At 39.3% G+C, this 25,604-nt stretch overlaps 1 protein-coding gene across 13 annotated transcripts in view; it reads right to left on the minus strand.

Moving 5' to 3' along the window:
* SLC20A2 (solute carrier family 20 member 2) overlaps window positions 1–25,604 on the minus strand; it is a 103,955-nt gene that overhangs the window by 66,204 nt on the left and 12,147 nt on the right. For 8 of the 13 annotated variants that reach the window (XR_006730940.1, XR_006730941.1, XM_045535703.1 and 5 more), the window contains one exon: window positions 22,921–24,365. The exons of 2 other annotated variants lie outside the window; for them this stretch is intronic. The gene's annotated coding sequence lies outside the window, so the exon portion shown is untranslated. Of the gene's footprint in view, window positions 1–16,496; window positions 16,516–22,920; window positions 24,366–25,604 lie in introns of those variants that run through there. 3 more of the 13 variants (XM_045535702.1, XM_045535698.1, XM_045535708.1) reach the window with 3 other exon arrangements.

Below are 25,604 nucleotides of genomic sequence, written 5' to 3' on the forward strand. Positions count from 1 at the left end.
ACTTACAACAAAGACACAGAACTGCTAGTATCTACTCAGGATGGTTCAGGCTAGTTTGCTTTAGATGTTAAGGTTCTTATGACATGTTTTGCTCTCATTGGACACTCTATGAAAGGTATCAAAGCACTTTACAAACATTAATCAAATCTCCAAACATCTCTGGGAGATGTCATTCCCTCCCTCCCTTTTTGTAAACAGATGGGTGAACAGACACGAGGTAATTCAATGGCTCGAACCAACCCTGGACTCTGTTTCCCTCCTGAGGCCTCTCTAACACGTCTTCCCTGTTATCCTACAGATCTCAGTGCTGTTTGTTTTCCTAATTTAAAAATATCATGTGTTAGTTTGGACTTCAGAAGATTTATTCTACTCATCTCCCAAATCCCAGGTCTAAGCTTCAGGGGCTTAAAAAACACCCCTTGACACTGCGTCACAGGCAGGGACCCCGCAACACGGACCCCTGAAACACGCCCGTGCTCAGCACCGTCCATCCACGCTTGCAGGCCAAACGCGCAGACGGGCTGGTTTGCTTTGGCGTGAGCCGATCATCATGGGCACGGTCCCCTCCTGTTGTTTACAAAGCCTGCTGACCCCAGCCCCACTGCCCAACCGCAGGCTGCGGCCAGCACTTGCTTCACCTTGACAAGACAGCAGCTGGTGGGCACTGACTGTCACTCTAAGGCACTGGAGGTGCCAAGAGGAAAGAAGTGAGCACTAATCAAACACGGCCGACCTCTGATTGATATAATTATTTTCAATACTCCTCAGCAAACTTAACTCTGGAACTCATAATGCCAAAAAGGGCATCGTGAGGCTATTTTTGACACAATTATTCTTATCTTGTTATGTCACAGTTCAGTAGAAAAGTCTCTAAGCCAAAACATTATTTCTGCCCTAAGCCAGAAAGGAAGCAAAAGCAAGTACACCAAGTTTGTTTCTGCATCAGATTTTGGATTGGGAGGAAAAGTCTGATGCTTGCTGGATCCCGTACCCATTATCCTGGTGGCAGGGGACACTGAACAATTCTCTAGTTGCTCTCACTTCAAATATGCAGAGCATGACTCTGCTGTTTCTTTCAACAGCAGCCACACCTGTTCCAAAATGCAAGAACCAAAACCTGGCAAAGAAAACAGTGTATCCTCCAACTTACATTAGTCATTCAGCAGCTTCCTTTCCATCAGCGAAAATAACTCGAGTCAAGTCTACTTCTGTTCTAAGCACTTAAGACAGTAGAGAAAAATCTACATGTATCATTAAACACAAACTGAATTCTTCCCATTTGTTCTCAGGAAGTTTGGGTCCTGGGGAGAAGGAAGAGGCAGTGCCACGCAAGTGGAGGGTGGGTGATCTATGCAATCTTTAGGTCCATGAAATTAAAAAAACAAAAACAGTTTTTATGAACTCACACTAATGAATTAACCTGGATACTGACCTACATGTTATACTTTTAAATTTTCCAGTATTACTTTTAAACAAGTAACCACAAAAAGGTAAAATTAATTTTAATAATATATTTTAACCCAATATATCCAAGATACTATCATTTCGGCCTATAATGAATATAAAAAGTATTAAAGAGGTATCTTACATTCTTTTGTTTGTACTGTCCTAAGTCTGTGAAGTTCTCTATTTTACGCTTCGTACACCTCAATTTGCATGATCCACATTTCAAGTGTTCAGTAACCTCACGTGCCTAGTGACCATCATAAAGGACAGCTCCAGTCTAGAAATATCTGACAACAGTTTTTCTATAACATGTTAATAATATGCACACACGTTTGGGAGTGGGCTCACTCACATACACACAATACATATAAACTAAATATATTCCTAGGTATTTTATTTTCTTTGTTGCTATTATGAAGGGTACTAAGTCTTTGATTTGGTTCTCAGTTTCATTGTTGTCGGCATATAGGAATGCCACTGATTTCTGTGCATTGATTTTGTAACCTGAAATTTTGCTGAATTTGTTTATCAATTCCAGTAGTCTTATGGCAGAATCTTTGGGGTTTTCTAGATATAAGATCATACCGGCCGGGCACAGTGGCTCACGCCTGTAATCCTAGCACTCTGGAAGGCCGAGGCAGGTGGATTGCTCAAGGTCAGGAGTTCGAGACAAGCCTCAGCAAGAGCGAGACCTCGTCTCTACTAAAAAATAGAAAGAAATTATCTGGCCAACTAAAATATATATACAGAAAAAAATTACCCGGGCATGGTGGCACATGCCTATAGTCCCAGCTACTGGGGAGGCTGAGGCAGTAGGATCGCTTAAGCCCAGGAGTTTGAGGTTGCTGTGAGCTAGGCTGACGCCACGGCACTCACTCTAGCCCGGGCAACACAGCGAGACTCTGTCTCAAAAAAAAAAAAAAAAAAAAAAAATCATACCATCAGCAAAGAGCGATAGTTTGACCTCTTCTGCCCCCATTTGGATGCCCTTGATCTGCTTCTCTTGTCTCATTGCTCTGGCTAGGACTTGCAGACCATGTTGAATAGAAGTGGTGATAGGGGGCAACCTTGACTGGTTCCAGTTCTAAGTGGGAATGCTTTCAATTTTTCCCCATTCAGTATGATGTTGGCTGTGGGTTTGAAAATAAAACACCTAGGAATATATTTAACTAAGAAGGTGAAAGACCTCTACAGGGAGAATTATGAAACACTGAGGAAGGAAATAGCAGAGGATGTAACAGGTGGAAAACCATACCATGCTCATGGGTCGGCAGAATCAACATTGTTAAAATGTCTATACTACCCAAAGTGATCTACAGATTCAATGCAATCCCTATTAAAATACCAACATCATTTTTCACAGATATAGAAAAAATAATTCTACGCTCGCATGGAACCCAAGAAGACCCCATATAGCAAAAGCAATCTTAAGCAAAAAGAACAAATTGGGAGGAATCAATTTACAGGCTTCAAGCTATACTACAAGGCTATAGTAACTAAAACAGCACAGTACTGGCACAAGAACAGAGACATAGGCCAATGGAACAGAACTGAGAACCCAGATCCTCATACAGCCATCCTCATATAGGATAAAACCATCCTCATATAGCCATCTAATCTTTGACAAAGCAGACAAAAACATACACTGGGGAAAAGAATCCTTATTCAATAAATGGTACTGGGAAAATTGGACAGCCACATGTAGAAGACTGAAACAGGATCCACACCTTTCATCTCTCACAAAAATCAACTCACGGTGGATAATAGACTTAAACCTAAGACATGAAACTATAAGAATTCTAGAAGAAAATGTTGGAAAAACTCTATAGACATTGGCCCAGGCAAAGAAATCATGAAGACCACAAAGGCAATCACAACAACAACAAAAAATAAATAAATGGGACCTGATCACATTAAAAAGCTTCTGCACAGCCAAGGAAAGTATCATGAGAGCAAACAGACAACCTACAGAGTGAGAGAAAATATTCGCAAGTTATACATCTGATAAAGGGCTGATAACGAGAATCTATATAGAACTCAGGAAAATCAGCAAGAAAAAATCAAACAACCCCTATCAAAAAGTAGGCAAAGGACATGAACAGAAACTTCAAAAGAAGATAGAGTAATGGCCAACAAACATATGAAAAAATCTCAACATCTCTAATCATCAGGGAAATGCAAATCAAAACCACAATGACATATCACTATCTCCAGTGAGAATGGCCTTTATCAAAAAGTCCCAAAACAACAATGGTGATGTAGCACCTCTTGTATTTTCCTGGAAAGAGTTGGAAGCTATTCAACTAAGTGAAGTATCCCAAGACTGGAAAAATAAGCACCACATGTACTCACCATCAAATTGGTTTCACTGATCATCACCTAAGAGCACATTTAGGAATAACACTGATCGGGTGTCGGGCAGATGTGCGTGGGGGAGGGGATGGGCATATACACACATAATGAGTGCAATGCGCACTGTCTAGGGGATGGACACGTTTGAAGCTCTGACTTGGGGGTGGTGGTGGGGTAAGGGCAATATACGTAACCTAAACTTTTGCACCCCCACAATATGCTGAAATAAGAATAAAAAAAAAAGTTCCAGAACAATAAATGTTGGCATGGATGTGGAGAGATAGGAACACTCATACACTGCTGGTGGGACTGCAAACTAGTACAAACTCTGTGGAAAGTAATACGGAGATACCTCACAGAGCTACAAGTAGAACTACCATTGATCCAGCAATCCCATTACTGGGCATCTACCCAAAAGAACAAAAGTTATTCTATAACAAAGACATCTGCACTAGAATGTTTACAGCAGCACAATTCACAATTGCAAAGATGTGGAAACAACCCAAGTGCCCATCAATACATGGGTGAATTAATAAAATGTGGTATATGTATACTGTGGAGTTCTACTCAGCCACAAAAAACAATGGTGATCTAGCACCTCTTGTATTTTCCTGGTTAGAGCTGGAACCCATTCTACTAAGTAAAGTATCCCAAGAATGGAAAAACAAGCACCACATGTACTCTCCACCAAATTGGTATTAACTGATCAACACTTATGTGCACATATAGTAATAGCATTCATCGGGTATCGGGCAGGTGGGAGGAGAGAAGGAGGGGATGGGTATATTCACACCTAATGGGTGCGCTGCACAATGTCTGGGAGATGGACACGCTTGCAGCTCTGACTTCGATGGGGCAAGGGCAATATACGTAACCTAAACATTTGCACCCCCATAATATGCTGAAATAAAAAGAAAATTTTAAAAAAGGGGAAAGGCATATCATGATTGTTTCAGGTGTGTATGTTTGATGGATCTGATTTATAGATAAAAAATAAATATAAAGTAAGATATTGTAGATATAAGGTTGAAAAAAGCCTAGTTTTTGTCCTTAAGGAGCTCAAAGTCTAGGTATTCTGCATTCTTAACCTCTGAAAGAACATGAAATATGTTTTGTGTTCATTGTGTGTATTTTTCTGGGGAGATAACTTTCTTCACAGCTTTATCAAAGGGTCTGTGACAGACCCTCTAAAAAAGTTAAGAGCCACAAGAGAAGAGCAGCAGCAGACATTGGGAGGCGTGGAAAGCTGAGGGACACTGAGGAGCTGAGACAGAGAGGGGGAGAGGTCATTTACACAGGAGAAAGGACTAAGTGGAAGATAAACCAAAAAGAAGGAAGAAGACAAAAGAATTTCATTCCTAGGCATAGAATTTTACAGGTATAAAATCACGAGACAAAAATTGGCAAGTTCCAGGTACTATGCTGGGTGCTGAGGACACAGAGGTGAAAGGCAAGGTCTCTGTGCTGCAGGGGTTCAGATTTCAGCGAGGAACAGACTCACGCGGCAAAGGCGATATTCCCATAAGCGTGAAGACGCGCTTTATGTGCAACGTGCTACGGCGGGCACAGAGAGTCACAGTTCATTTCTTAAATGAAGTTTGTTTTCTGATGAAGTTTTAAATCTATATTCTGGAACAACTCAAGATTCTGAATTTTATTTTGGAACCTCAGAAGAGTCATGAACAGATCATAGAGAGATCAAGTATCCAAAATATTTAAAATGTAGTATCTGGAAGTAACACTAAATTTTCCATTCTGGGCTGTTTATCATCTTCAAATTAAACCTGGTTATTTGGCCCAACTAGGGAAAAAAAATTTAGGTTTCACCATGGTTCCCAGTTTTTCAGAGGATAACACAAAATACTCAAAACTTTCAAAAAATGAATGCTGAAGAAAAAAACATAATCCATCAGGGAAGAAATTCTTCTTTGTGTTTTTTTTTTTTTTTTTGCTTCTTGAGACAGAGTCTATCACCCTGGGTAGAGTGCAGTGGTGTCATCATAGCTCACAGCAACCTCACACTCCTGGGCTCAAGTTATCCTCCTGCCTCAGCCTCCCCCGTAGCTGGGACTACAGGTGCATGCCGCCATGCCCAGCTAATTTTTTCTATTTTTAGTAGAGATAGGGTCTTGCTTTTGCTCGGGATGGTCTTGAACTCGCAACGTCAAGCCATCTTCCTGCCTCGGCCTCCCAGAGTGCTAGGATGACAGGTGTAAGCCACCGCGCCCAGCTGAAATTCTTCCTTGGATTATAGCTGTGGAGTCAGAAAGACCTGGGTTCAAGATCTAGTCCACCACCTACTAGCTATCTGACCTCAGGCAACTCAGTTAACCCCTGAGTTGTCTTCCGCTTCTGCAAAATGGGGATAATAAATGCCCACATCAAGGGACAGTGTTAGGACTAAACTGATGGTCTGCAGCATGGGCGGGCAGGCACTCTCAGTAAAGGGCAGTGCCATTATGATCACACCATGTCACGCATCAGTGCAGTACTTGCTGGAGATCAATTTGGGATATTACTGACGGAAGATTAAAGGCTCCCGGCTTTTATAGCAAAAAGCTTCAAAACATAGAGAGTTGAAAGGAACTTCAAATGATTGTTATGTATTTCAGGAAAACTGGGGTCTCTAAACTTGGAAAACTCCACAGCTGTGACAGCCTGTTTGATTTTTCTCTATGATTTTGCCTCATGTCACTAGCCGAAGGTTGAATCAGAATTTAGGGACAATAACTGATTAATACAGACAAGTTGCATGTCTTGGCAAATTGTTGCAGTCATGCTCCCCTATTTCTTCCTGCTTCCCCGTATCCCTCTCCTTAGGGAGTCCCTTACCACAGTGGCTCTGGGCTTGGCCAGGAGCACAGTAGCAAGTGTAACCCGGAGCCTCGAAAAGCGCTGGCCCTCTGGGGCTTGCCCTCCCTTGCTGCTCTCGGGAAGCCCACTGAGGACGAAAAGACCACAGGGAGCAGGGGACAGCCACCACGGCTCAGGCCCTGCACTGGCCAGCCCGCCGCCTGCCCGACGTGGAGGGAGCCATCCCAACCCAGGTAGCTCCAGCCACGCTGCCGGCTCACCGCAGAGATCAGCCTGGCTAGTTCAGGCCCAAACCAGCGAGGTGACTTACAGAATCATGAGACACAGAAATTTTGTTTTTTTAAACCACTAGTATTAGATGGGTTAAAAAGCTCACTAGCTTATTAGCAAAAGCTCACTAATACACATACCTTCAAAAAGCCCGTCTGCTCAGGATGACTATACTGGTGTAACCCATAGCTATTCAGTCTAATACTTCAGAAATGGATTCAATTTATACATACATGAACAAAGAACTCTACAAAGCATAAAGAATTATTTTCTTCAGTATTCATTTTTTTGTAAGCTCAAAAAAAAAAAAGATGCATGCAGTGGCAAACTCTGCAAGACAGTTCTTTTAAAAACCTTGATAATAAATAGCTAATTCAGCATAATTTTATTATAATTTTGTCATGACTGAGAAAGCAAATGCAGCATTATTACTGCTGTGGTTTGAATATTTACTTTAACAGTTGACTTCTTAAAGTATGTTAGAATTCCTGGGAAACTCCATACAACTGTACATTCTTAACAGTCATTGTCCATTTAACAAACATTTGCTAAATAGTCGATTCCTGCCATTATGAAACTCCCAAGCATCTGTCAGATTTGTATGAATGACAGCATGCGGATGACCACAGCAGAAAATGGTATAAATGACAATTCTGCCTTCGAGAGGCTGATAATCTGAAAGAGACTGGACAGTGTATATGCACTTTTTACCATACAAGGGAGTAATCAGTAAGCATCACAAAGGGTAAAACTTCATTACAATAGGAATGTAGGAAAAGAGAAAGTGGCTTCCAGTTGTGTTAATGAAGAAAGGCATCTTGAAGGTAGTGACAAGTGAATGGAGCCTTTTGAATGCTGGTCAGATTTCAACAGCAAAAGGAGTAAAAAGAAAATTATACAGAAGAAATGACACAAGCAAAGATGGAAAAAAGGAAAGTTATAATGTGTCTGGAGATAGCTTGGATTTAGATTGCAGCTCCATCAATTAATAGCTGTTTTGACTACTGATAAATTACTTAATCTCCCCAAATTTAGGCTATAAAGTATCCAGTGAGAGTATGGAGTCCACAGCAAGACTCCCTGGGCTCAAGTTCCAGCCTCATCATGCTGTGTTGTCCTTGGGCAATTACTTACTCTCTCTGTGCCTCAGTTTCAACATCTTTAAAATGAGGGAAAAAACTTATACATACCTCATCAGATTATTATGAAGATTAAAAAAGTTTATATTTGTAAAGCACATAGACCAGTGCCTGGTACGGATATGATCAGCACATAGAAAAGAGCCTGAAGGAAACATTTTGTTAGGTAAGTAAACTCCCATGTTTATGCCTACACAGTAAACAGATACCAGACACAGACAGATGTGTATGAATATAGATATGTAGATACAGCTCTACCACCAAGAACAGTACCATTCCATGTACTGGTATGTAGCAGTTTAAAGAAATTTTTTTTAATTTTTCCCTTCCTCCTCCTTTGTCTGGAGTCCCTAGAGATCTCTACTAGCGCACAAGGTCAGACGTGTTTTCACGTACTCCAACATCAACCTCCACTTAGTTAGAAAGAGCAGAGGCTGTCCCTCTATTCTGAAACTGGAGGCTTCCTCCTTTCTCTTGGGGGCAATAATTCTGCACTTGCTGACAGAAGATTGCAAGGCTTGAAACTACAAGGGACAGACACAGCACAGCCACCAGCTTAAAACCAAAGGAGCACTAACACCTTATGCTATGAATACACTTTAAATGGAAATATAAGCATTGGCTCATTAAGTACAATCAGACCTTCTATAATTTATCACTATTCAAGCTAATCTAAAACAAGAAACCTTAAATATCCTGAGATTTTGGAAGAAAGTCAAACATTAGATTTAAAGCCACAGTAATTCAAAAGGTAGGTTAAGAAAATCTTACTAAACGAAGACTAATCGGGTAGAAGTAGTTACATATGTAAACTGAAAATATTTTTAAATGTAGTTTTATTACTTGAATCTATGAACAAAATGTTAAACTGAGTTCTCTCTGTTTTTAAGATGAAAGTATTAAAGATAGTTACCAGATTACACTGGTAAAAAAATACCACCACTACAAGTACTTGAAAATATTCCACTATGTCGAAATAAGTAATATTTTCCTGCAATCTTATTTATAATATTTATTTGTTTAGAAACCACTTTCTCACAGATATCACAAAGGTAAACCTCACCCATCACAAGTAAAACTTTATTACCAACTCTGAACAGTGCTTACCACAGATGTTTTAAAAAGGGAAATATATATATATATATATATTACTATATTGGCTATGTAAAGTAACAGTGAAGGGGAATTCCTGGTTGAACCACCTACAGCTGGTAGTTATGACATCTACTTTAGGGTTCTGAGTTTTTAGGTTCCCTTGCTGTCTTATTTCAGGTGGACAGGGAACTTGCAGGGTAAGACTAAGAGGACCCTCATACCAATAGCCCAAAGCCACCAGTTTTACTATAAATAATTTCAAATATATGCCCGTGGCTCCTGCTACTCCACTACCAAATCCCTGAGCATCTGTAAGACTCTTGTGAAGGGCAGATGCCCAACGGTGTGTAGAAGACAACAACTTGATATAGCAATCTGCCAAGAGACCTGGGAAATCAAGAATCTATTTTCTAATTTTTAATAATTTTGCCATAAATGGATATGATTTCTTCCCAACCAGATAAACTTTGAAGTGGTCACTGTTAGGTAAGCAGTTTAAAATCAACCTTAAATTAAAAGAGATAAAATATTTGTAAAAGATTCTAATTGCGCTTGGCTAGTCCAGCAGGTGGCTGGGTTTAACAGGGGGCATAGCCTAGGTCTCTTGATAAATGTACATGATTGTATGTACCCTTAGGCATTAAGCATTTCATTTAATAAAGTACTCCAGCGGCTAGACATAGTAGCTCATGCCTGTAATCCCAGCACTTTGAGAGGCCAAGGTGAGAGCACTGCTTAAGGCCAGGAGTTTGAGACCAGCCTATTCAACATAGTGAGACCTTGTCTCTACGAAAAATTTAAAACTTAGCTGGGTGTGGTGACACATGCCTGTAGTCCCAGCTACTCAGGAGGCTGAGGGATTCCTTGAGCCCAGGAGTTTGAGACTATAGTGAGCTATGATCACACCATTGTACTCAAGCCTGGGTGACAGAACAAGACCCTGTCTCTAAAAAATAAGTAAATATAAAAAGAAAAGAAATAGAAACTAGTCTTGGAAATAAACAAAAACAAAAAAACCCAGAAGTTTCAACAACTCAGCTCTAAGAACTATAATAGACTGATAATTATAATAATCCAGGAGGCCATTTTCAGAAACACCAGAACCAGTTCGTTTACACAGGCACTGGTTCACAAAAGAGGAGTAGACAAACAGTGTCAGGGCAGCCGTGGTTGATTGTAGACCGTGCAATAATAGACAATTATCCATTTTAGACCTTAATGCTTTCATTGTTAGAGTCAGTTTTTTCTTTTTGACATTATGTTCTTGTCTCTACAATTGCCAGAAGAGGGTGCATTACCCAGTTCTTTGGTTCAGATCTTTTTTAACAAAAAAAAAAAAAAAGCTCTTAAACAATGACTAAAAATTGATGTACAAAGAAGAACTGGTGCCTATCCTACTAAAACTGTTCCATAACATCCAGGAAGGGGGAATCCTCCCTAACTCAGTCTATGAAGCCAGTACCACCCTGTAGGCCAATATCCCTCATGAATATAGATGCAAAAATCCTCAACAAAATACTAGAAAACTGAATCCAATAGCACATCAAAAAGATAACTCACCACAATCAAGTGGGTAAGTGGGTTTCATCCCAGGGATGCAAGGATGGTTCAACATACATTACATCAATAAATGTGATTCACCACATAAACAGAATTAAAACCAAAAACTATATGATCATATAATAGATGCAGAAAAAGCATTTGATCAAATCCAGCATCCCTTCATGATAAAAACCTTTAACAAACTTGGCATAGAAGGAATATACCTCAAAACAATAAAAGTCATATATGGCAAACCCACAGTCAATATCACACTAAATGGGGAAAAGTTGAAGCATTTCCCCTAAGAACTTGAACAAAACAAGGATGCCCACTTTCACCACTTCTATTCAACATAGTACTGGAAGTCCTGGCCAGAGCAATCAGGCAAGAGAAAGAAATAAAGCGCATCCAAATTGGAAAAAAGGAAGTCAAACTATCTCTGTTTGCTGATGACATGATCTTATATCTAGAAAACCCTAAAGACTCCTCCAAAAGACTCCTAGATTTGATAAATGAAGTCATTAAAGTCTTAGATTACAAAATCAATGTACACAAATCAGTAGTATTTGTATACATTAATAATGATCAAGCTGAGACCCAAATCAAGAATTCAATCTCATTTACAATAGTTGCCCCAAAAAATCAAATATTAATAGGTGAAAAATTTCTAAAAGGAAAACTACAAAACACTCATGAAAGAAATCCTACATGACACAAACAAATGGAAAAACATCTCATGCTCATGGATTGGAAGGGTCAATATTGTTAAAATGACCATACTGCCCAAAAGAATCTACAGGTTCAATATAATTGCTATCAAAATACCAACACCCTTTTTCACAGAATTAGAAAAAACAATCCTAAAATTCATATGGAACCAAAAAAGAGCTGAATAGCCAAAGCAATCCTAAGCACGAAGAACAAATCTGGAGGCATCACATTACCTGACTTCAAATTATACTACAAGGCTACAGTAACCCAAACAGCATGATACTGGCATAAAAATAGACACATGGATCAATAGAACAGAATAAAGAACCCAGAAATAAAATCATATACCTATAACCAAGTGATCTTTGACAAAGCAGACAAAAACACTGGGGAAAAGTATGCCCTATTCAATAAATGGGGCTGGGAAAATTGACAGCCATATGCAGAAGAATGAAACTGGATCCCCATCTGTCACCATATAGAAAAATTAACGCAAGATGGATTAAACACTTAAATGTAAGACCTGAAACCATAAAATTCTAGAAGAAAACCTACTAAAAATTCTTCTGGACATTGGCCTAGGCAAAGAATTTATGATTAAAACCCTAAAAGCAAATGCAACAAAAACAAACAAATGGGGCTTAACTAAACTAAAAATATCCTGCACAGCTAAAGAAATAATCAGCAGAGTAAACAGCAAACCTACAGAATGGACAGAAAATATTCACAAACTATGTATCTGACAAAGGACTAATATCCACAGTGAGTTCTACAAGGAACTCCAACCAGCTCAGCAAGAAACAAACAAATAACCCCACTAAAAAGTGGACAAATGACATGAACAACCAGTTTTCAAAAAAAGATATCCAATGCCCCCAAAAATATGAAAAAATGTTCAAAATCACTAATCATCAGAGAAATGCAAATTAAAACCACAATGAATAGGGTTTGCTTTCCTTGCAAGAGCAATCAGGCAAGAGAGCAGAATCAAGGGTGTCCAAATGGGGACAGAAGAGATCAAACTCTCAGTCTTTGCTGGTAATATGATGTTATATCTAGAAAACCCCAAGGATTCAACCAAGAGACTCCTGGAACTGAAAAATGAATTCAGTAAAGTCTCAGGATACAAAATCAATACACACAAATCAGAGGCATTCATATATGCCAATAACAGTCAAACTGAGAACCAAATCAAAAACTCAATACCCTTCATAATAGCAACAAAGAAAATACAGTACCTAGGAATATATTTAACTAAAGAGGTAAAAGACCTCTACAGGGAGAACTATGAAACACTGAGGAAAGAGATAGCAGAGTATATAAAACAGATGGAAAACCATACCATGATCATGGATCAGAAGAATCAACATTGTTAAAATGTCTGTACTACCCAAAGTGATCTACAGATTCAATGCAAGCCCTATTAAATTACCAACATCATTTTTCACAGATATAGAAAAAATAATTTTACGCTTTGTATGGAACTAGAGAAGACTCCGTTTAGCAAAATCAATTTTAGGCAACAAGAACAAAATGGGAGGTATTAACTTACCAGACTTCAAACTATACTACAAGGCTGTAGTTATTAAATCAGCTTGGTACTGGCACAAGAACAGAGACATAGGCCAATGGAACAGAACTGAGAACCCAGATCCTCATACAGCCATCCTCATATAGGATAAAACCATCCTCATATAGCCATCTAATCTTTGACAAAGCAGACAAAAACATACACTGGGGAAAAGAATCCTTATTCAATAAATGGTACTGGGAAAACTGGATAGCCACATGTAGAAGACTAAAACAGGACCCACATCTTTCACCTCTCACGAAAATCAAATCATGGTGGATAACAGACTTAAACCTTAGGTGTGAAACTATTAGAATTCTAGAAGAAAATGTGGGAAAGACTCTTATAGACATTGGCCTAAGCAAAGAATTTATGAAGAAAACCCCAAGGCCAATCACAGCAACAACAAAAATAAATAAATGGGACCTGATTAAATTAAAAAAACTTCTGCACAGCCAAAGAAACTGTCATGAGAGCAAACAGACAATGTACAGAATGGGAAAAAATTTTTGCATGCTATACATCTGATAAAGGAGTGATAACTAGAATCTATTTAAAACTCAGGAAAATCAGCAAGAAAAAATCAAACAACCCTATCAAAAAGTGGGCAAAGGACATGAATAGAAATTTTTCAAAAGAAGACAGAAAAATGGCCAACAAACATATGAAAAAATGCTCAACATCTCTAATCATCAGGGAAATGCAAATCAAAACCACAATGAGATATCACTTAACTCCAGTGAGAATGGCCTTTATCAAAAAGTCCCAAAACAATACATGTTGGCGTGGATGCGGAGAGGCAGGAACATTCATACACTGCTGGTGGGACTGCAAACTAGTGCAACCTCTGTGGAAAGCAATATGGAGATACCTTAAATAGATATAAGTAGACCTACCATTTGATCCAGCAATCCCATTACTGAGCATCTACCCAAAAGAACAAAAGACATTCTATAAAAAAGACATCTGCACCCGAATGTTTATAGCTGCACAATTCACAATTGCAAAGATGTGGAAACAACCCAAGTGCCCATCAATACATGAGTGGATTAATAAAATGTGGTATATGTATACCATGGAGTATTATTCAGCTATAAGAAACAATGATATAGCACCTCTTGTATATTCCTGGCTAGAGCTGGAACCCATTCTACTAAGTGAAGTATCCCAAGAATGGAAAAATAAGCAGCACATGTACTCACCATCAAATTGGTTTCCCTGATCATCACCTAAGAGCACATTTAGGAATAACATCAATCGGGTATCGGGCAGATGTGGGTGGGGGAGGAGATGGGTATATACATACATAATGAGTGTGATGTGCATTATCTAGGGGATAGACACACTTGAAGCTCTGATTTGGGGGGGCAAGGGCAATGTACGTAAGCTAAACATTTGTACCCCCATAATATGCTGAAATAAAAAAGGACTCCACCAAGAAAAAGAAACCACAATGAGTTACCACTATACCCCAGTCAGAATGGCCATTATTAAAAAGTCAAAAAACAATAGATGTTGACATAGATCTGGTGAAAAGGGACCACTTATACACTGTTGGTGGGAACGTACAACCTCTATAGAACATAGTACAGAGATTTCTCAAAGAACTAACAGTAGATCTATCATTCGATCCAGCAATCACACAACCGGGTATCTATCCAAAAGAAAAGTCATCATATCAAAAAGATGCCCGCATGAGTATGTTTATCACAGTACAATTCACAATTGCAAAGATTTGCAATCAACCCAAGTGTCCACCAACTGATGAGTGGATAAAAAAATGTGGTGTATATATACCATAGAATACTACTCTGTCATAAAAAAGAATGGAATAATGTCATTTGCAGCAATTTGGATGGAACTGGAGGCCATTATCCTAAGTTAAGTAACTCGGGAACAGAAAATGAAATACCCCACGTTCTCACTTATAAGCAGGGCTAAACTATGGGTTGTACAGATTGGGAGAACAGACATTGAAGACTCAAAAGGTGGGCGGGTCAGAGGGGAGCAGTGAGGGACGAAAAATCACCTACTGGGTAGAATGGACACTATTTGGGTGATGTGTACACTAAAAGCCCAAACACCATTGCTACACAATATATCTATGTAACAAAACTGCACTGTATCCCCCGAATATAGTGAAATTTAAAAAATGACTGGAAATCATCCTTTTTACTTCCCAAACTGAGAACCTTTTATGTAAACCATGTTGAAAGAGGCTCTTGATAGATCCAGATTTCAAGTTTTTTTTTTAAAAACCCCTTTTTAAATAAAATGGATAGAAACATAAAAGGGTATCATATTTATAAATTCCAGCAAACATTCTGATATTGAAAAAGAAAAATCTTGCCCTTCTTATTCAACATTATTAAGGTAATAACCAGCTAGAGTATTCTAGTTGTTCATACACAGCATAGCAGAACTCTGTATACCCAAATCACATCAGAACAGTATTCATTGTTCTTTGAATCTGCTTTAAATAAACCATTTCTTCTCAAAAGAGTTTTGTGGCAGTCAGTGTTCAAGAAAAATAATTACGATAAAGGGCAAATAAGCAACACATAGTTTAAATAGTATCCAAAAGAATATCTCTGAGATCATTTACTATAGTAATCGCCCTCAAACCACGTTTAACTTAAATTAATCCTGGGCACTGAAAAACAGGAAGAATAAATCACATTTAAGTTACAATTCTTCAGAATGTGTTGGACAATTCTGAGACACATGAAGGAAAAAATAGTATTAAAAATAGCCGAGAGGATTTGACAGCAGCTAAAACACAAAGGCCAGGGGTGAGATCAAACTTAGAAACATATAATGTCTAGAGAACTGTCCATATAAGGGTATCTTTATATCAGTAACTAAATTGGGATAATTCACTGCGCAAAATAAACAGCCGCCATCGGCCGGGTGCGGTGGCCCACGCCTGTAATCCCAGCACTCTGGGAGGCCGAGGCAGGAGGATCGCTTGAGCTCAGGAGTTGGAGACCAGCCTGAGCAAGAGCAAGACCCCGTCTCTACTAAAAATAGAAAGAAATTATCTGGACAACTAAAAATATATACAGAAAAAATTAGCCGGGCATGGCGGCACATGCCTGTAGTTCCAGCTACTCAGGAGGCTGAGGCAGGAGGATCATTTGAGCCCAGGAGTTTGAGGTTGTTGTGAGCTAGGCTGACACCACGGCACTCTAGCCCGGGCAACAGAGTGAGATTATGTCTCAAAAAAAAAAAAAAAAGCCGCCATCATTGCAGTGGCCGATTCGCCATCTCATTCAGAAGTCTCCAGAGTCTCAGGAGACAGATGCAACAGGACTTCCTGCAGTTACATGGAATTACACTCAATGTTTGGGGGTATTTTTTAAAGCTGGTCTTACATTCCTAGTCCTAGATGATAAACTTCCTATATTTTAATCTTTCCTTCTTATGAAAGTATGGAAAACAAAACGAAATGATGAAAGCTAACCACATTCCTAACCACATCTAGCACAGCATATTTACTTGCATCTGCAGCCCACAGATTTCCTGATTCCCCAGAGTTGGCTGCTGCTGGTTCATACCTACTTATTTATCCATCAGGCTCTCAGGGAGCTTCTTAACCTGGTGCCAAGAGCCAGAGAAATGAAATAAACAGGATCCGCCATAAATAATTATAATACAGTGTAAGTCCTGTAACAGAAGTTTGTACAAAAGTAGGGGATGCAATTCTCTTTCAGACCTGGGGAAGGTTTTGCGGTGGAAATGGTGAGGCAGAGAAAGGGTGAACGGCGTGCTAGGAAGAGCCGTCAGAGGTAGGAAGCAACACCACGTGTTCTGGGAACAGCAAAAGGCCTGTGTCCAGAGTGCCAGTGATAGGATGTGGGGGGAGAAGAGGTAGATTAGGCTGAAAAAGCCAACTGGAAGTAGGCTGCAGGCTTCGCACGTGCCACGCCAAGGTGTTAGTCCATTATCCTGTGGCCGAGAGACTCCCAATTCTGGATAGTCATTAAAATCTCCTGGAAAGCTGTAAAAATACTGATGCCTGGTATTTGTTAGTGAGAATTGGTCTGGGATGGGGCCTGGCCATCAGTATTTTTTAAAAACTTCCCATGAAGTAATTCTGCTAAGTGGTCAGGTGAGAACAATGGCTGTAGGCAACAGGGAGTGAACACAACTGTATAAGCAGGATGCTGATGTAAAAACACTTTTTAAAAAAGTTAACTGGGTAACAGCGTGAAGAGTAAATTAGAAACAGAGAGACTAGGGGAGGAATGTCAGGTTACAGGCTGCTGAATACCGGCAAGAGATAAGAGCCTAAGCTGGTAATTATTAACCTCTTATGAGTTTCTGACTTGCGTAAATGCCAATGACAAAGGCTAGGAGCGCTTTCCCTGGGAAAAATGCACATGTGTCAAAAACACACGAGTGCTCTCAGGGACTACGCGACTCAGTCGTGGCGGCAGCACAGGCAGCCTGCGTGAAGGCGGGAGGAGAGAGGCAGGTGAGACTCCAGGGTAGAATCAATGGCACTGGCTTCGGAAGAGGAAGGAAGGGTGGCTTCCAGCTTGAATGCCATAAATAGTAAACAGGTACTGTGAACTTGCTTAAGTGCCAGGTGCCATACTAAGCACTAACGTTGTATTGATCTCATGGATTTTTCCCAATTCTGTAGGACAGACTGCTGTCATATCTAGTTCATAGTTGAAGAAACAGAGCTTCCAAGGTGTTAATTAGCTTGTCCAAGGTCATATGGAGATAAGTGGTGGGGCAGGAATTTAATCCCAGACAGCTGTGGGATTAACCGCTCCGTATGCCAGCTCTGACAAACGGTCCCCGTCAATTAAACAGGTGACGGGAAGGTATGGCAGCAGGTTTAGTATGAGAGAGGTGGGGTGGGAGATATAAAACATGTAGTTTGAGCCAGGCTGTGTCCAAGACAGTACAAGACTTGCAGGTGACAGTATCTGTTAAATCAGGAAAAGGGAGAGCAGGCCCAGCAACAGCACGTTTATTTATTAAGGTCTCTTGGTGCAGGCGCTGCGCTAAGCGCTCGCGTTTTCTTTCCTTTCCAAGTGAGAAAACAGACTGAGGAGATCAGGGTCACGTAGCCACCAAATTGTGGAGCCACATTTGAACCCACAAGCCTATCTCCTGAAGCTCCAACCTACACCCTGTAGCGCTACGACAGGAGTGGAACCGGAGGATCTAACGCAGCAGCAGCCCCCAGCTGTTCTAAGACTACTAATGTGAGACACAGGGCTTTAAAAAAGTTTTATATAAAAAATGTTTGCAACATATATCCATTTCTGCAACCTGAAGGATTTTTATATTGCCTCAATTATTTGAGGGATGATAAGGGATACCTTGGTCTCAACCAACTGAAACAAATCTTGGAGACACATGCACACGGGGCGGTGCGCAAACCCGGTGCGAAGCTCTGTCAATGACGAAGCGCAATACAAGCTCCATCCGGTGCTACTATCGCCCGAGTCAGAATCCGGAACAACGGGTCTCATGGAGATAGTGTACCCGTGTTTCCCGAAACGAAAATGAGGACAGAAAGTGGTGAAATTTCCTTTTTCACTCATTTTTGTAGCTTGAGAAGACTGATTCTTTTCCTCTCTAAATTAATAAAAATGAAACCTTAAAACCACACTATACACAAGTCTATGCTACTTACTTCAGGTTGAACAGCAGAGTAACTTCCGCACTGCAGTTGCAGCTGAAAACCTGTTACATTTCAATTTTTCAGCACCTCTGAAACACCTGTGCTGACAACCACGTGGCCTTTCAGCTGAAAGCATTCCTTTTAGAAATGTACTTCTAAAGAAACTACCGTATTATCCTAGAATTTTCTCCTGGTTTAGAATTAAGGTACCTAGGAAAAGAAATATAAAATTTCAATTAAGAGTTTTGAAGTCCTGTTGTACGACCTTTCACTCCAAGCAGGAATTCTGTCTACAGCCGCAACCCAGTCACCCATCGCTGGGCTTGAAGGGCTCCACCAACTGGGGACTCTGCCTTCCAAGGCAGCGTCACATTGCTGGAGACTCACCACCACAAGGTTCTGTCTTAGGCCAAGACAAAATCCTTTGCCTTACAATTTCTGCTCATTCATTCATTCACACATTCGAACCTTTAACTTACGTGCCCACAGCGCATTAAGTCCTGCACATCACCCTCTGCTTCCTATTCCCTGACACACAAGGGCTGCTCCCATTGTAGATTATACAATCATATTGTGGACCATACCCTGTCCTTTAGATCCAACCACCAAACTCTTTTAGCAGCAGTTCCTCACGTGACTTCATTTCTCAATCCATCACTATTTTTGTCTCCCTCCTTTGCCAATTTCCCACCTAAAATGTGGTTCAGAGACTTAAACACAGTTCATCAAAGGTGATTTAACTAGCCCACAAAACAGGGACCCGGCCACGTGTAATCTAGGCATGCACTGATGGAACTGAGACGGCTCCCGCTTTTAGCAGCCACATCACAGAGACGGCTCACAGAAGCCTGGGCCCAAATACACTCGAGCTATTTTTCATCTGTGTTTGAGACTGTCCACCACCCCCAAGCATTTCTCAACTCCTGCAGATGACTTATCCTTAGGATATCTCATCTTGCTGATTTTAGAACATTATTACAACCTTGATTATTTTGAATCTAGAGTTTGCTATCTATAGTATTAGTCATCTCTCCTAGTTTTATGTCATCTGGAAATTAGATACATTTATTTCAACCCAGGTCTTTACAGAAAGAGGACACTGATTAAAAATTGCTATTGATGGGAACTCCAAGTACTTTATAAGTTCTCTAGACTTAGTAATAGTTTCTGATGTATATGTTATCAATTTTTACCTTTTCTGGGGCAATAGCTCCTTTGAAAATCTGATGAGAGCCATAAAATATACATTTGCACATGATTTTGTCATCAGTATCATATGGTCCTCCTATTCAGGGGTCCTACCCTAGGGATTCTAGGGCCTGTGAAAAACGTTCTGCTCGCTAGGATTCATTAGTATCCAAATATTTTTAAAATAATTGCTTCTAAGTTAATTAACTATAAATCAGTTGATGTTAACTCATTAATTCTCACTAATAGAAAAGATACCCAGAAACTGAGAAATCTGACCAAAACCAAACTATGGATTATAAAAATACTTCAGACACAAAAGCACAAGTACCTAAGGTTCTACATACAAAGATACATTGTATTTGTAGCTGCAAAACTTTTTTAAAAAAAGGAAACATCCTGAAATGTCCATTCACAGGGAAATGGTTGAATAAATCATGTTACATAAAGCCATATCAAATGACTATTCATATTTGATTCATCCTGACCTTTAAATTTTATTCATAATTTCAGAAGAGTTAAATCTGTATCTATTGACATGGAGGAATATCCATGATGTATTAAAGAGGAAAAGCAGGCTTCAGAATAATGGGTAGAGTATGACCCTATTTAAAAAACAAAAAACTCACAAATCTCATGTCATTATACACACTTTTATGAGTCTAGAAAAAGGTGTGGGAGAATTCACTTCAGGCGCCGAACATGAATGGGGGATGAATTCTTGTTTTTTGTTCATTCTTGCATACTTCCATTTGTTACAAGTAAATATTTTTTGTACAACATAAAAAATTAAGTTAGAAAAGAAAAACTCACTGCAGCTGACAACAGGATCTATGGATACTCAGATCTCTCACTCCCATACTCCATGTAGCTTTTACAAATGCTTAATTTCCCAAAAAGTTTCTCACCCATAGTATGGCCTAAATGAAGTCCAGTTTCCTTTTTGACTTTTCAAGGATTCTGAATTTCTGTTCTGGGTATTTGATCCCACTACACAGACACTCTTCTGTTGTACATATTAAAGCTGTGTTTCATAATTTAAATATGTTCATCACTCACATGTAATTTTCCTCCCTCAGGAAAATATTCATCTCAACAGAGCCATAAATAGGAGCTCTGTGGAACCAACACGAGTCCAAATACATAAGCGGTAAATGCATGCAACACAAAACTATCAAATTGCAGGGTGATAAAATACAAGTGCAGAAGCTATTTATTCCTGTTAATTCAGTGGTTTTCAATCTTGGCTGAACAAAAGAATCACCCTTGAAAGCATTTTTTAAAAAATACCAAGGCCTGGGTGCCACCTCCTGAGATTCCCACTGGACTGGCCCAGGCCTAGGTACTTGGCTAAAAGCCACCTAGGACAGCGATTCGAATGTGCAGCTGGAGCTAACAACCATTGCTTTTTATGAATACATTTCACCCTTCTCCTTCTCTTGCTCCAATTTCTTACAAACGGCACTTACTTTATCAGTTATTTTAAGGGTAGATACATTTTGGAAAGCCAAAACCTACTAACCAGCCAACGTCTGTCCATCATCCATAATTTATATTGCCCTTATGTTGACTTTTGATGCATGATTTAAAGTTACTTAAATTTATGGCTATCTTAGTTAGGAGCCTCTCACATGTCAAAAGAATATTTGTAGCCTCACCTAATGATTATTTATTATTAGTCTGGGAAACAATGATTTTACAAAACATCTTAGGATGCCAAATATGTTAGAGAACAAAAGCCAACACTGCTCTGCCAATTAGCTGAAATGCTGTTAGACATTAGTCAATCAGTGAACTTCTTGATTCTTTGTGCTAATCTTTATAATTATTTAAAATATTCTTCATGCCCACCTAGGAGTGTGCACACACACACACACACACACACACACAAAGGGCTTGCTGGAACTATTTTGTAATGGCCCCCCAAAAGCTATCACCTAGATATCTTTTAAAACAAGTACCTATGCCTAGGCCAATTCAATCAGAATCTCAGGAAATGGCACCAGGCCTTGGCATTTTTTTTTAAAAAAATGCTTCCCCAGTGATTGTTGGAATCTCTGCCACATTGCAAAGAATTGATAAAAAGAAAAGCATTACTTGAAATATTTCCCCCAAATTTAGTATCTGAGAACAGTAATATGCCCCACAAGAAAAACGTCAATAAAATATGAAAGAGGATTCACCAACAAAATGAAATAATATTTATTGACTACACATGTTATATTACAGTACACATAAGACAAGATTCTATACTTTGGACTCATGTTGCCAATTATACGTAAAGATATTTTAAAATAAAGGGCAACATATGTTGTTTATAATGGTTGGCATTAAGAAATAATTGCCTTTATATATCTACAAGTGGTGACTGCATTAATGCGTATTTTCAAAAAAGCCTACAATGGTTCATTTAAGAACCTTTTGACCCAGCGATCACACTTGTGCACATTTACGCCAGAGAAATGGAAACTTAGGTCCGCACACAAACCTGTACACAAATATTCACGGCAACTTTATTTGTAATAGCAAAAACTAGAAACCACCCAAATGCCCTTCCACGGACAAATGGTTAAACTGTGGTGCATCCATACCATGAAATACTACCCAGCAATAAAAAGGAATAAACCATTGATACCCACAACTTGAATGGCTCTAAATGGCATTTGCTGAGTGAAACAAAACCAATCTTCAAGGGTCACATACCACATGATTCCATTTGCATAATATTCTCAAAAATAAAAAAATTGTAAGACATGGAGAACAGATTAGTGGCTACTAGAGGCTGGGATGGCTATGAAGATGCAGCAAGGGGGAGTCCTCGGGGTGATGGGTCAGTTCTCTACCTTGACTGCGGCGGTGGTTACACAAATCTGCACGTGATACACTGCGCTGGACTATCTCTCTCTCTCTCACACACACACACACACGAGTGAGTGCATGTGGAACCACTGAAGTCTGAATAAATTCTGTGGACTGTACCCATGGGAATTTTCTGGTTTGGATCTTGTACTATAGTTACCTTTGGGGGAAACCAAGTGAAGGGTTCCTGAGACCTTTCTGTACTACTCTCACAACTTCCTGAGAATCTAAATCATTGTAAAACAAATTTTCTTTTAAAGTTTGGAGAAAATGTGAAGGGGGTCACCTACTTAAAAAAGATACATAAAGCATTTTTCTTAATCTAAGTCACGGTAACGGGGAAAGGCGGCTGGCGCAACAGCTGCAGAGCATTTATTTTGCGCCCGGTGCTACAGCTTCTCTCATTTAACTCAGCAATTCAGTGAGGTGGCTGCTCCTCGGCACCTCATCTCCCAGACGAGGGAACTGAAGGACAGAGAAGATGCGAAACTCAATCAAGGCCACACAGCTGGCAAGTAGCAAAGGTGTCAAAGTTAAGAAAAGTCAGACAATTTCAAAACAAAGAGGATTTTAAGAAAAAAGCACTGTTGTATCAAAAAGGGGTTTAAAAAGTAGCTTAAAATAGGCAGAGTAGCTGAAGTGCTACAAAGCTAAATCCTCAATATGCCCACATTCACAGCATACTATACTGAACACTACGTCTTCCAAGAACCTAACATCCATAATATACATTAGCCTAGAATAACTGAATACGCTTGACCAGAGATGCGCTTGAAAATGTGGTTATTTTTATTAATCTTTCAACTTTTGCTCAGAAACATGAAGAAAATTAATACTGATTTTTCTTCAAAAGGTGTTCACTGAACGGAATTAAGTAGATAAAAGTGAGCCAGAATTCAGAAATAATTAATACAAAAAGGACTCTCAAAATGGGAGGAAAATAAAGCCAAATGACTGTAACAAAGTCTATTCATGAAAGAAAATGGAGTAGGCAAAGGAAAGTCAGCAATGCTGCCAAATGCAAGGCAGGAAAGTCTAACCTTAGGTTAGAGTAAAACATGAGTCTGAATATAACAAACAATATTGGCTGGCAAGATGAATATTTTCTGCAACAAAATAGTTTTAAATAAAATCATGCTGTTAAGATTGGTTTCATCTCGCCTAAAAAAGGCCAGAGGAAAATTTCTGTCCTTTATCATCCCAACTCCAATTTAGATCACTGCATATTTCACAGGATGTCAACAGACAGGCAGTTCTAGGGTAAAGCTGATGGGAGTAAATGGGAATTAAAAGGAAGCTGTTGTTCTGGGTGGAAAGCCTGAGACAGGGCTGTTGTGTAGAGAGAAATAGCATCTCAATGTTAATGATCATTTGAAACCTCAGGAAAAGACAACATTCAAAACACTGGGAGAATTAATCACCCTTTTAAGTTGCAGTCTGGAAAGTCATCCACTTAACGTGCTGCGTGGAGAAAACTGAGTCAGTGCTGCCCATTCTGCCTGTAGGATCATCTCTGACATCAAAGGTATTCTTTCCTCTTAAGTCATCTTCTTAAAAGCAAATTCAGTGATGATATTAACATGGTGGTTTCCTTAGAAGCTTTGTAAACTCCCAATTCAGGAAATAACATGCAGGAATCTTACTTGACATTCAAAAAATCTCTCCACAGAAGATCTGAGTAGAATGGCTACAGCACTAAATTCCCATCCATGGCTTCAGTTTAATGGGGTGAAATCTGAAAAATAATTCATGTTGTCATATCCTTGGCGTTTCTTCCTCACACACAGACAAAATAAGTATTAATTAGGGTGGACAAAGCAAATACATGCAGTTAAGAAACATCGGTCATACATTCTTTATGAATCTGCCTCTGAAGAACTCACATAAAAGATTAATCTATTTCTTCCAACCAGACACTCAGACAACAAATTTCCATAAAAGCTATAACCCAGGTCATTCTGTCTGGTGGACAGAAATCTCTCTCTAATCCCAGAGGATTATACCAAGGAGCCATATTTTAATCCATGGTGAACACAAATTTTGAAAGTTTTTATAACTAAATATCCTTGAATAGAAATGTTTTTAAGGTGTGAAAATGGCATTATGGTTATGCTTTCAAAAAAGTTTTTTTCTTTTGAATATATTGAAATATTTATAGATGAAGTGATTTAATATCTAGGATTTGCTTCAAAATAATATAGTGGTGGGGAGTGGGTAGGAGTTTTAAACAAGATTGGTCACAATTTGATAGATAAAGCTGTGGTTGATGGGGACATGGGAATTAATTATACTATTTTGTCCTCTTTGGTATGTGCTTGAAATTTTCCAACATAAAAAATTGTGTACATTCTTGCATGCAATATACAATAAAATACACCCATGTAACAAAAAATTCTGAGACTTGTGGAAAAATGCAGCTTTTTGAATGCTTCTGCTACTACATAATCCCAGGCAAACCACTAATAATAAAATCGCTATAAAAAGTTTCCTATTCCTAAAATGTAGGGGTAGAACATGATGATTTCTAAGGTCATTTTCAGGTCTAGAGGTTTTACACTGAGAATGCTGGTTTTTTTTTCCTCTCTGACCTGAGTTTAAATTTATCTTGTTAATTGTCTATAGTAACTGAGTCTATACAGAGATACCACAGGTATCTTAAGACAATGTGTGATCTCCAAGCAGCTCCTTAGGACCACTGGTGCCACAGCCACATCAACCCTAATTACAGGAAAAAAGAGAAAGGAAGGGAGGCAACTACAGTCAAATAGATCGCTGTTTTTCACAGGTATAGTGCTCACTACCTCAGACATCTGCTTATGGTATCAAGAGTCACGTGTCACGTAAAAGGTAAAATGGGAAGACCTTTCAGTACAGCACTTCCCTTAACACATTATCAAGAAATATTTTAAGTATCTTCTGAAGATTGCTTATTATGGTACTGTTTATAACAGTGAAAAGACCTGATACCTAAATT

The sequence above is a fragment of the Lemur catta genome, chromosome 22 (assembly GCF_020740605.2).
Source record: "Lemur catta isolate mLemCat1 chromosome 22, mLemCat1.pri, whole genome shotgun sequence".
Classification (NCBI taxonomy): Eukaryota; Metazoa; Chordata; class Mammalia; order Primates; family Lemuridae; genus Lemur; species Lemur catta.